This window comes from Bufo gargarizans, chromosome 10 (assembly GCF_014858855.1).
Source record: "Bufo gargarizans isolate SCDJY-AF-19 chromosome 10, ASM1485885v1, whole genome shotgun sequence".
NCBI classification, from domain to species: domain Eukaryota; kingdom Metazoa; phylum Chordata; class Amphibia; order Anura; family Bufonidae; genus Bufo; species Bufo gargarizans.
Window position 1 is genome coordinate 89,272,409 of NC_058089.1, and position 13,338 is coordinate 89,285,746.

At 51.4% G+C, this 13,338-nt stretch overlaps 1 protein-coding gene across 2 annotated transcripts in view; it reads left to right on the forward strand.

Moving 5' to 3' along the window:
- The window catches only part of NUTF2 (nuclear transport factor 2), a 36,098-nt gene that overhangs the window by 13,059 nt on the left and 9,701 nt on the right, over nucleotides 1–13,338 (forward strand). The gene's annotated exons all lie outside the window — the stretch shown is intronic.

Here is a 13,338-nt window from a genome sequence, read left to right on the forward strand (position 1 = left end):
AGCCCGGAAAACAGATTGTCCTCATGCCATGCCTGGATAGGAGCCCACCATCACAACGAAAACCGTTGTATGTAGGGGGTTTACCATCACTGGTGTCCGGTCGCTTACATACCCACGAGGGTTCTCCTCCAGTCTGTACCCAGGTGTTGCAGGGGGCAAATCTGAACCAGATAGATGAGGGAACAGCCGTGACACCATATCGGCCCAATTGTAGTGCCCCTGGTGTGTGCCTGATCGGACAGTGAGAAATACCAAAAAAAGAAAAAGAAGAAGAAAAAAAGCATAGCTCTCAGAGGTGTTAACCTCCTGTGTATAAAATCGTGTCAATTTCATTCTCAGACTCAACCCCTCCGCATGGTAAGTGCTGGTGATCTGTGAAAAAAGAAGAGAAAAAAATGAGAGGAAGAATCAAATTTACTGTTGATTCAACAGTTTTTGAATAAATGTACATTCTGTGTGTACACAGACACACCTAGGCATAATCCACATGACACAGAGGGCAAGCCACTCCTCACAACACCTCCCCAAAATTAAACTCAATGTTCAGTCCATTGGGTTTAAGGCTATTAAGCCTATGTATCCAGCGGAGTTCCCTATATTTCAGTAATTTAGACCTGTCACCGCCACGTCTGGGCTGGGGTACATGGTCGATGATCCAAACCATCAGATCACACTCCCTGTGCCCAGCCTCAGAAAAATGTTTAGAAACAGGTAAATCAAGGCGTTTCTTACGAAGACCGGAATGCCGTCCTTTTTCTGGATTTATATATATAATATATATACCGTATTTTTCGCCGTATAAGACGCACTTTTTCTTCCCCCAAAATGGGGGAGAAATGCCCCTGCGTCTTATACGGCGAATGCAGTCAGTTTTACATCGCTGGCAGCGATGTAAAGAGAGCGAGGACTCGGGGAGGGACTGGGAGGAGGAGCTGGGGCCGGCAATAGCGGCGGGGCGGTGCAGTCACTGTACTAAAGGCCCGCCCCGCCGCTCCGGTGTACTAATAAAATATGTCATATTCAATGAATGGTTATTAAATATGCCCCTTTATGCCTAATAGTACCTTAAATCCTTAGCGCTTCAGTAGTATGCAGGCTGGGCGGGCGGCAGCGTAACTCCCTGATGTCACGTGCCTGCGCCGCCTACTTTATGAATGAAGCAGGCGGCGCAGGCAAGTGACGTCAGTGAGTGACGCGCCGCTCCGGCTGCCCGGCCTGCCGGCATTGTACTGAAGCGCTTCGGATTTAAGGTACTTTTAGGAATAAAGAGGCATATTTAATAACTATTAATTGAATAAGACATATTATATTAGTATACAGGAGCGGCGGGGGATCTGTGGATGGCACAGTTATGGGCTGGGAGGGTCTGTGGATGACACATGTATAACAGTGCCATCCACAGATCCCCCCCTGTAACAGTGCCAGCCACAGATCCCCCTGTAACAGTGAAAGCCACAGATCCCCCCATAACAGTGTCTGTCATCCACAGTTCCCCCCCTAACAGTGTCCATCATCCACAGTTCCCCCCTAACAGTGTCCATCATCCACAGATCCCCCCATAAGTGTCCGTCATCCACAGATCCCCCCATAACAGTGTCAGTCATCCACAGATCCCCCCATAACAGTGTCCGTCATCTACAGATCCCCCCATAACAGTGTCCGTCATCCACAGATCCCCCCATAACAGTGTCCGTCATCCACAGATCCCCAGTAATAGTGCCATCCACAGACCACCTAGTTCCAAACCCACAGCACACCTTTTGGTTAAAAATATTTTTTTTCTTATTTTCCTCCCCAAAAACCTAGGTGCGTCTTATACGCCGGTGCGTCTTATACGGCGAAAAATACGGTACTTTGTGGTCAAGGCTCCGGGAGGCGTGTGGGAAGAGGGTGTTAACGGACACGGTGGGACCTGACTTGGCTAGTGGTGTGAACTTGGCTAGTGGTGTGCCTTTAGCCACGTGACGCGGGTAGCCAAAAAAGGGGGCTAACCCAGGGAGTCTGAGCTGAATGAAGCTGGAAAAGAGGGAGGGTCGGGTGGGGCACTGCGCGATGCCGACACCAGAGGGAGGGCGTGAGCCGGCTAAATACCCTACGCCCCTCCCACAAATGCAGGCTGGGAATCCAGCCTGCTATACTTGTGGTCAAGGCTCCGGGAGGAGTGTGAACGGACACGGTGGGACCTGACTTGGCTAGTGGTGTGAACTTGGCTAGTGGTGTGCCTTTAGCCACGTGACGCGGGTAGCCAAAAAAGGGGGCAAAACATGAATTTTAGGCAGTTTATTGTTGGGAGTTTCCAGAACCAGACTGGAAAAGGCTTTGGCAATTTCGACCTGTGGATGAGGGATGTAACGGGAAAAACAGGAAGATTGCCATCGTCCCATCTTCCGTATGACGTGAGCGGGGACACCATGTTTGGAGGCTGCCGATGCGGCCCCGATTCGGAAGGAGTGTCCGGAAATGGAAGCAGCGTGGAACCCCAGACCCGAAGCTATGGAACGAATGTGCCTGATGAACTGCGCGGATGTCAGTGACAGCACGGGAAATGGCAGTAGGGGGCTGTCGGGAGTACTGTCATGGAGAGAGGAGAGCAGCTGACTGAACACGGACACTGGGCACCAAAGATTGCACAAATTAAAGTATTCGATCTGTACCGGTGGACCGACCTGGGAGGTTTTGGAGGAAGGTAGAGAGAAGGTGAAGTGGTCTGAACTATGGTGGAGCTGGCTGATGACTGGCCCTGGATTCCGGGCTGAGGTGCAGCAGAATTCCCCCGGCCTGAGAAACCCATAGAAGCTGAGGTAGAGAGCGGCTTTGAGGATCAAACTTCTGAAAGGGCCAAAGGGATTACCATCTAGGGCGGCAGAAATGTTTTGGAATAATTCCCCTGTGACTGGTTGTCGGGTGGGGATGGAAGGGGAAGAGATCTTCTGGATGCCTCTCAGAACCGCCTTGACCGCCTGGGAGGAAAAGGAGGTATGACTGGGATGACTGATCATGTGGTGGTGCTGGATGCCCGCTAAATAAAGTCTGATGGTGTTGTGGGACAAATGGAGCTCCTTGTGGCAGTATGCCAGGAAGGCCAGGACGAAGGAGACTCTGTCCCCCCTGGGGTGAAGGCGGGCAAACCGCCTGAAGGTGTTCCACCCTGTTAAATAGTTCCGGGCAGAATTAGCCGAGAGAGACTTGCGGATGAGACCGTGGGCTGCGGAAATGTACTCCTCTAGTCCATGATCAGGGCTTCGAACCCCGGAGGGTTGATCCCGACTCTCCGTGCTCCCGGCATGACCTGAAAAAACAAATTAAAGTTTAACCGGGACAGAGCATCGGCTGCGGTATTCTTCTTGCCCTCTATGTGCCTGCAGATGACACGGAAGTTATTTAGAAGAGACAGCCAGGTGAGCCTGCGCACCAGACGCATGACCTTGGGGGAGCTGGACCTGCCCCTGGCGAGGATGTCAACAACCGCCTGGTTGTCAGTCATGAAGCACACTGGCCTGTTACTCCATGACTGCCCCCAGACAAGAGCGGCTGCGACGATGGGATAAACCTCGAGCAGGGGGGAGGACCTGGCAGCCTCCTGGTCTGAGGAGACCTGCGCGGGCCAAGGACCCGCAAACCATTGATCCCCGCAGATGGCCCCGAAACCGAGGGAAGCAGCAGCATCGGAGAACACCAAGGGGGAGGCCTCGTCCCACTGAGGAACAAAGAGAGAGATGCCATTCCAGCTGGACAAAAATAGAGACCACATGGCCAGATCCGCCAGCGCATCGCGCCCGAGGTGGATGAGGGCATGTTGATCTGAGGCTGCTGGGAGGAGTCTGAGCAAGCCGGCGGTAAAAGACCTGCCTTGGGGCATGATCCTGGCGGCAAAGTTGAAGGACCCCAATAGTGACTGGAGTTCCAACTTTGACACCGTGCGGGTGCCCACGAGCCTGGCCACAGAGTCCTTTAACCTGTTTAGTTTGTCCAGGGGGAGGCTGGCCTCCATCCTGATGGTGTCCAGGGTGATGCCCAGGAAGGTGATCACCCTGGAGGGGTCCTCGACTTTAGCTGGAGCCACTGGAACGTTCAGACGGCTGAACAGGCTGAGGAGGCTGTCCAACCTGTCCGGGGCGTGTTCGGCCTGCTCGATGAGCTGGATGACCCTCAGGCAGTGGGCATGGTTGACCAGGAGCCAATGGAGCGCTTGGGCGAACTGGTCAAAGAGCCAGGGACTGCTCTTTGACCCGAACGTCAAGCGGGCACTGCGCGATGCCGACACCAGAGGGAGGGCGTGAGCCGGCTAAATACCCTACGCCCCTCCCACAAATGCAGGCTGGGAAATATTTTTATTTTTGTAGGATACCGACTACCTAAGCTATTGCTTATCAGTACACTGAACTTTACAGTGTGCCCATACAGCAGTTTACGACCACACGTGAAGTGTTGCCAGATTCAGGAGAAAACGGGTAACAAATTGTGGGTGTAATTTACTCTTACCCCTTGTGAAAATAATGTGGGCCTAAAGAGACATTTTCTTGAAAAATTCCTTGGGGGGGGGGTGTAGTTTCCAAAATGGGGTCACTTCTTGGGGTTTTCCACTGTAGGGGTACCTCAGAGGGTGGCTAAAAATGTGACATGGCACCTGAAAATCATTCCAGCGAAATCTGCCCTCCAAAAGCCATATAGCGTTCTTTTCCTTCTTCTGCCGTGTGCCCAAACAGCAGTTTACGACCGCATATGGGGTGTTACTGTAAACTACAGAATCGGGGCAATAAATATTTAGTTTTGTTTGGCTGTTAACCCTTTCTTTGTTAATGAAAAAAATTGATTAAAATGGAAAATCTGGCAAAAAATCCATCTCCATTTTACTTTAATTCTTGTGGAACACCTAAACATAGAAACATAGAATGTGTCGGCAGATAAGAACCATTTGGCCCATCTAGTCTGCCCAATATATCTAAATCTTATGAATAGCCCCTGGCCCTATCTTATATGAAGGATGGCCTTATGCCTATCCCATGCATGCTTAAACTCCTTCACTGTATTAGCAGCTACCACTTCTGCAGGAAGGCTATTCCATGCATCCACTACTCTCTCAGTAAAGTAATACTTCCTGATATTACTTTTAAACCTTTGCCCCTCTAATTTAAAACTTCTTCTTTTAAATATTCTCTCCTCCTTTACCGAGTTGATTCCCTTTATGTATTTAAAAGTTTCTATCATATCCCCTCTGTCTCTTCTTTCTTCCAAGCTATACATATTAAGGTCCTTTAACCTTTCCTGGTAAGTTTTATCCTGCAATCCATGTACTAGTTTAGTAGCTCTTCTCTGAACTCTCTAGAGTATTTATATCCTTGTGGAGATATGGCCTCCAGTACTGCGCACAATACTCCAAGTGAGGTCTCACCAATGTTCTGTACAGCGGCATAAGCACTTCACTCTTTCTACTGCTTATACCTCTCCCTATACCTCCAAGCATTCTGCTGGCATTTCGTGCTGCTCTATTACATTGTCTTCCCACCTTTAAGTCTTCTGAAATAATTACTCCTAAATCCCTTTCCTCAGATACTGAGGTCAGGACTGTGTCAAATATTCTATATTCTGCCCTTGGGTTTTTACGCCACAGGTGCATTATCTTGCACTTATCCACATTAAATTTCAGTTGCCAGAGTTCTGACCATTCTTCTAGTTTTCCTAAATCCTTTTCCATTTGGCGTTTCCTTCCAGGAACATCAACCCTGTTACATATCTTTGTGTCATCAGCAAAAAGACAAACCTTACCATCAAGGCCTTTTGCAATATCACTTATGAAGATATTAAACAAAATTGGTCCCAGTACAGATCCCTGTGGAACCCCACTGGTAACATGACCTTGTTTTGAATGTTCTCCATTGACTACAACCCTCTGTTGTCTGTCCCTCAGCCACTGCCTAATCCACTCAACAATATGGGAGTCCATGCTCAATGACTGCAGTTTATTGATAAGTCTTCTGTGTGGGACAGTGTCAAAAGCCTTACTAAAATCTAGATATGCGATGTCTACTGCACCTCCACCGTCTATTATTTTAGTCACCCAGTCAAAAAAATCTATAAGATTTGTTTGACATGATCTCCCTGAAGTAAACCCATGTTGTTTTTCATCTTGCAATCCATGGGATTTTAGATGTTCCACAATCCTATCCTTTAATAGGGTTTCCATTAATTTGCCTACTATTGATGTCAGACTCACTGGTCTATAGTTGCTCGATTCCTCCCTACTACCTTTCTTGTGAATGGGCACGACATTTGCCAATTTCCAATCTTCCGGGACGGCTGCTGTTACTAATGATTGGTTACGATTTATTAGTCATCCTTTCTAGTGGAGGTCCTTCTTTTTCTTTTGTAAAAACTGAACAGAAGTATTCATTAAGGCAGTCGGCTAGCCCTTTTATTCTCTTCTATATACCTTCCGTCCTTTGTTTTTAATTTAGTTATTCCTTGTTTTAATTTCCTTTTTTCATTTATATATCTGAAGAATGTCTTATCCCCTTTTTTCAAAGACTGAGCTAGTTTTTCTTCTGCCTGCGCTTTAGAAGTTCTTATAACTTGCTTGGCCTCTTTCTGCCTAATCTTGTAGATTTCCTAAAGGGTTAACAAAGTTTGTAAAATCAGTTTTTAATACCTTGAGGGGTGTAGTTTATAAAACCCACTTTTTAAGGACCAGTTCAGGTCTGAAGTCACTTTGTGAGGCTTACATAATAGAAACCACCCAAAAATGACCCATTTTAGAAACTACACCCTCAAGGTATACAAAACTGATTTCTCGCTTATATCATTGGGGGACACAGACCATAGGTATAGCTGCTTGCTGCCACTAGGAGGCGACACTAGGCTGAAAACTGTTAGCTCCCCCCTCCGGCCAGGAGAGAGCCCTCAGTTTTTAGCTTAGTGTCGTAGGAGGCAGACCCCCTGCTTGCAGGGTGGTTGTTGTTTTTTTTATTTCTTAATTTTTTTATTTTTATTTTTCCTTTTAGGTTGGGGGTCCAGGGCTTCTAAGAGCTCTGCATCCCGGGAAGGGGGGGGGGGGGGGGGCTGACCGGGGACGCTTATTCCACCGCTCTGCCTCCCACAAGAAGACAAAGTGGACCAGGAGGGCCCCAGCCATAGGGCCACCTGTTTCTGCCCTTCAACCCGGTCCCTGTCACTTGTGCCAGGGACTGAAGAGGTGGCTCTGCTGGTCCATGTTAGAAGGGTGAAGAACACAGATGAAGGCAGGTGAGTATGTCTGTGTGTCAAGATCAGGGCCAAGGGGCTGGACTCTCTTCCTGTCTGCAAGGCACCGCTGGCACGGGGTTGCGGGGGTTAACTCTGCATGTTTGGCTGTTTTCCTCTACAGCCTCAGCGATTCGCGGGCGGCAGTGCCGCGCTTACCGCCGCCCTCCCCTCTTTTTTTTCCGGTCTTGGGAGAGTTCTCCCGTATATACATAGGGACCCCTTCTTCTCCGGAATCCCGGCAGTGCTGGGATTCTTCCGTCGGGTGGCTGGAGGGGAGCGGAGCCTTCTTTTCCCGCCGTGCTTCTCTTCCTGCCTGCTCTCTATCTGCATGCGCCCGGCCGTGCATGTGGTTTCCCAGCCTGAGGAGAATCTTCTCGGCGGCTCAGTTGTGTAAAGCCCTCCAAGGTAGTGTCGACTTCCTCTCCACACTGTCCAGCTCGCCGCAGACCACCTCAACCCGCTGCATCCTGCTCCTGGGGACACGTCCAGCAAGGGTTAACTCTGCTCCACTTAGGTAGGACCAGCGCTGCTCCCTGACTCCTGTCATGTCTGACCCAGCAGATCCCGCGCCCCAGGTCCTCAGTAGGGCTACCCATTATGCCTGCACTTCATGTAATGTGGTTTCCTAGGGGTCAGATGAACCCCCTCTGTGCCTCATGCCAGGCCACCCAGAGCGTGCTGCCTCAGTCGCAGCTCACTGACGTGCACCCTTCTGCTGGAAGTATGGAACCGAAATGGGCCAAATCCCTGTCCCGGCCGGTGACTGACCTATCCAAGATCTCCCAGTCCACCCTTTCCTTAGTGGGTCGCTTGGTAGAGACGTCGTCACCTGCACAACCTGCGCTCTCTCACGGCGCACCATCCAGGAGTAGACACCCCAGCAAGCGTCCCAGGCAGGAACGCCTCTCCTCCTCGGATGCATCGCCTTCGCCACCTACCCCTGGTTCGCTGTCTTAGGCGTCCTCGTTGGTTGGGGACCCTTTGTCCGAAGTGGAACTCGCAGAGTCTGATACGGATCTGGATCCGGACCGCTCGTCCCTGATGGCTGCCTTGGTGGACAGTCTGGTCTCGGCAGTCCGGGACACCTTCCAACTTCAAGAGGAGGACCTCGCCTCCAGTCACCAGGCAGTTTCTTTCCTGCGTACCAAGCAGACTCCCAAATCTTTCCCGGTCCACGACAACCTTTCCCTTCTCACCACTAAAGCATGGGAACAGCCAGGTTCACGTTTCCTGATCCCCAAGCAGCTGGATCTTTTTTATCCGTTCCCCCCCGGATTGCGTGGGTAAGTGGTCTTCCCCTCCAAAGGTGGACCCGCCGGTGGCTCGCTTGGCCAAGAATACCACTATTCTGGTTGCGGACGGCTCCTCTCTGCAGGACCCGGTGGACCGACGGGTTAAATCGCTTGCGAAGTTGGTCTTTTCAGCCACCGGTTCGGCACTCCATCCCATTTTCGCTTCGGTGTGGGTGGCTAAGGCGGTTTCTGAATGGGCCCTGCGCTTACATCAGGACTTGGACTCAGCCCTTTCCTGCACAGAACTCCAGGCTCTGGCGGTCCAGATATCCCAGGCGAGGAAGTACCTTTGCGAGGCGGCTCTGGACGCGCACTATATGGCCGTCTCGATTCGGCGGGAACTCTGGCTAAAGGCCTGGCAGGCCGATTCTTCTTCCAAGCGCTCCCTTCTATCTCTTCCTTTCGCTGGCTCTCGTCTCTTTGGGCCCAAACTTGACTAAATAATTTCTGAGGCCACGGGTAGCAAAAGCACCCATCTTCCTGCAGCCCAAACCAAAGCGTTCTTCTCGACCTACGTCCTTCCGCGCAACTCCAGTCCTTTCGCCTCAATGGCACCCGCCTGGCGGCTCCCTCGACCGCGAGGCAGCCCACCCAGGAACAAAGGCGGAAGCCTTCGTTCAAGCAACAGCCCGCCTGGCGTTCCCGAGTGCAGCCTCAGCGCTCTTTCTCTGGCAAGCAGTCCCCGGCATGAAGGTGCGCCCCCCACCTTCCTGGGTGGGGGGTCGGCTCCTTCATTTTCAGGGAGGTTTTGGCAGGCCCACATCTCAGACGCCTGGGCGCTCGAGGTGGTCACTTCGGCCTTCAAGTTGGAGTTCAAATCCATGCCTCCAAACCGTTTTTTTTTTTTTTTTGTCCCGTCCCCCTAGGGAGCCGTCTCGGACGAGGGCCTTCTTTCAGGCGGTTCACGATCTGCTGGTTAGAGGAGTTATCTCCCTGGTTCCGGCGAGGGATCAGTTATCCGTTTTTTTACTCCAACCTCTTAATTCTGCCCAAGAAGGAGGGAGCGGTCTGCCCGGTGTTGGACCTCAAGATGGTAAACAGTTACCTTTGAGTGCGCCGTTTTCGCATTGAGTCTCTTTGCTCAGTGATAGCTTCCTTGGCGCAAGGGGAATGGCTTACTTCCGTGGATATCCAGAACGCCTACCTACACGTCCCCATCGCGGTCGTCCACCAGCGTTTTTTGCACTTCGCGGTCCACTCGGACCACTACCAGTTCGTCGCCCTGCCGTTCGGTCTGGCGACTGCGCCGCGTGTGTTTACCAAGGTGCTCGCTCCGCTTATGGGCCTTCTTCGCTCCAGAGGCTTCCGTACCTGGACGACATTCTCATCAAAGCGTCGTCGTTCCGGCAGTGCGAGGAGAGTCTGCAGATCACCTTGGACGCTCTCGCCCACTTTGGGTGGATTGTGAACCTTCGGAAGTCCTCCCTGGTCCCGTCCATTCGGATTCGGTTCCTCTGTATTATTCTGGACTCCAGGGCAGCCCAGGTGCGCCTTCCAGCGGACAAGGTGAAGGACCTTCGCAGCGCGGTGCTCCGGTTGATTCGGCAGCGCACAGTCTCCATCCGGGCTTGTATGCGGGTGTTAGGTGTTATGGTGGCCTCGTTCGAGGCGGTGGCATTCGCTCAATTTTACACCAGGTCCTTTCAGCGAGCGACAAGTCCCAGGAGTCCTTAGATCGTCGGTTTTCCCTTCCTCCACAGGTTCGGTCGGACCTCCATTGGTGGCTCTCCCCAACTCACCTGGATATACATTGCTCCTGATGGAGGTTTAACACCCCGAAACGCATTGAGCTACACAATAAAAGAACTACCTTGTTAGAACTTGAGTCCACCGGGTCATCTGTTTGGATGACACCAAGGAGTTTAAATCTACATACGATCTCGGCCAGGGAGGGTACGGCGTCAAATGTCTTGAGCTTATCTTGCGTCCCCCCCTGGTGAAGTGAGTACCTGTGATAGTGTATGGGATCCGTATGGGTCTATATACACAAACAACTTTGATTTGTTCATTTGATGCACTTTATTTGATACGCTTTATTTAATCATTGATAATATTTTACAAATGATCACTATATAGTGGATATCTGATAACCATATAATAAGAAGCACCGCCTACCAGTATAATTGTATAACCTGGGAATTCTAATGGTTTCTCTCTAACACTTGGGATCCCCCTTTTTTTTATTTATTTTTTTTTATTATTATTTTTTTTTTTTGACTGGTCCAATCTATACAGCTTTTACTTCTCCAACTTACCTTTTGCATTCCACCACTCTTCCTTTTTTCTCTTCGCCAATCTTGCATACTTGTTCGGTGTGAAGCAGCCACACTTATCCAATTCACCACTCTGTAACTCCCCCGGAATCTCCTCCTTCCCCTTCCCCCAGGCATTCTTTGGCGCCCCTCCATGTCTTGCTCATTCCTATTTTTTCCTTTTTGTCTTCTGCAACTCACCTGGAGGCGGAGAGGTCCTTCCTTCTGATCAGGTGGATGGTCATTACGACCTACGCCAGTCTTCAGGGTTGGGAAGGGGTCTTCGGCACTCGAACATCCAGGGCGTATGGTCTCCGGAGTCCAGACTGTCCATCAATGTCCTTGGAGCTTCGTGAGATTATTATTATTATTTTTTTTTTCCTTTATTTCCGGGTCCAGTCGGGCAATGCCACAGCACAGCTGTGGCGTATGTCAACCATCAGGAGGGACTCGCAGCTTGACAGTCATGTAGGAAGCGGCAAGGATCCTCAGGTGGGCGGAGGCCCATGTCTCGGCTCTGTCGGCGGTCCGCATTCCCAGCATTGTCAATTGGACGGCAGACTTCCTGAGCCAGACGATGATAGACCCCAGGGAATGGTCTCCCCATCCGGAAGTATCCAACGCCCTCTGTCGTCGCTGGGGACGGCCGGACGTGGATCTGATGGCCTCCCGCCTCAATCACAAGCTTCCGTGCTACTTCGCCCGCGCAAGGGATCCCGCAGGTTGCCGGGAGGGCGTTCAGACCCTGCTGTTGCTCCGGACTGGCCGCGCTGAGCATGGTATTCGGATCTTGTCCTACTAGGGGACGCTCCGTACCCGCTCCCTCTCAGACCCGATCTTCTGTCGCAAGGGCCAGGCTTCCACCTGAGTTTAGATACTCTACGTTTGACGGCATGGCTCTTGAAACCTTCCTTTTAAAGCAGCGGGGTTTTTCCGATGCGGTGGTTCGGACGCTCATTCGGGCTAGAAAACCTACCTCTTCCAGGATCTATTATAGAACCTCGAAGTCCTTCCTTCGGTTCTGTGAAGAGCAGGACCTGTCTCCCAGATACTTCTCCCTGCCAGTCGTTCTGGCCTTCCTTCAGTCCGGTCTGGAACTGGGCATGGCGCTCAGCTCCTTGAAGGGCCAGGTCTCAGCCCTTTCTATTTTCTTTCAACGATCTTTGGCGGGAATGGGTCCTGTTAAGACCTTCCTTCAGGGCGTTGCACACCCTGCTCTGCCCTACCGTCCCCCGCTACATCCGTGGGACCTCAACTTGGTATTGGGGGTTCTTCAAGCTTCTCCCTTCGAGCCACTGCGGGAAGCTTCCCTCCGCCTGCTGTCCTGGAAGGTGGCCTTCCTGGTGGCCATCACATCCATACGAAGAGTTTCAGAGCTGACAGCTCTGTCATGCCGTGAACCATTCCTAGTCTTTCATCAGGACAAGGTGGTCCTCCGCCCGGTCCCTTCCTTTTTTGCCCAAGGTAGTGTCTTCTTTTCACGTCACTAAGGACATTGTCCTGCCGTCCTTTTGTCCTGGGCCCTTCCATCCGAGAGAGGTGTCGTTACACCATTTGGATGTGGTGTGGCCTCTGCGGATTTACCTTTTGGCCGTGGCCCCTTTTCGGCACTCGGACGCCTTGTTCGTCCTTCCGGAGGGTTCTAGGAAGGGATTGGCAGCTTCGAAGGTGATGATCTCCCGGTGGATTCGCTCCACTATTTTGGGAATGTTACCGCTTTCGGGACAGGACGCCCCCTCCGGGGATCACGGCCCGCTCTACCAGGGCACTTGGGTCTTGCAGGCCGCAGTGTGATGACTGTCATGAGGTTCTCTACCTTCTTCACTCTGTCTTGTATTTCCTCCCAAGGAACTGCTTTGGGACGTCCCATGGTCTGTGTCCCCCAATGATATAAGCGAGAAAACGAGATTTTGTGAAACTCGCCTGTAAAATCTGTTTCTCGCTTAATTCTTGGGGGACACAGCACCCACCCCCGGTCCGTTGACCGTGGAGTTTGTTGATGTTGTCATATCTTCTGCTTCTCCTACTGCTTTTGCACAAACTGAGGGCTCTCTCCTGGCCGGAGGGGTATAGCTGGCGGGGGAGGAGCTAACAGTTTTCAGCCTAGTGTCGCCTCCTAGTGGCAGCAAGCAGCTATACCCATAGTCTGTGTCCCCCCAATGAATCAAGCGAGAAACAGATTTTACAGGCGAGTTTCACAAAATCTCGTTTTTACTAACTTTCTTAACCCTTTAGGTGTTCCACAAGAATTGATGGAAAATGGAGATTAAATTTCACCCGACACAAACCTCTTCTATGCCGCGGTCCGCACTGACTGCGACATAGAAGGGGTTAATCTGCCGGCATCGGCTTTTACAGCGATGGAGGCGGATACAGCAGGGGCCCGGCTACCATGGACTGCTGAGCTCCTGCAGTGATCGCGCACGCACCGCTCCGGTGCCCGCGCGATCACTATGACGTTTTATTACGTCAAATTGCGGGAACTCTCCTTAATCCACTTATTCACACAGCCGGCATCTCTTCTGTCTTCATCTTTGAGGAAAAGGACTTTTGAT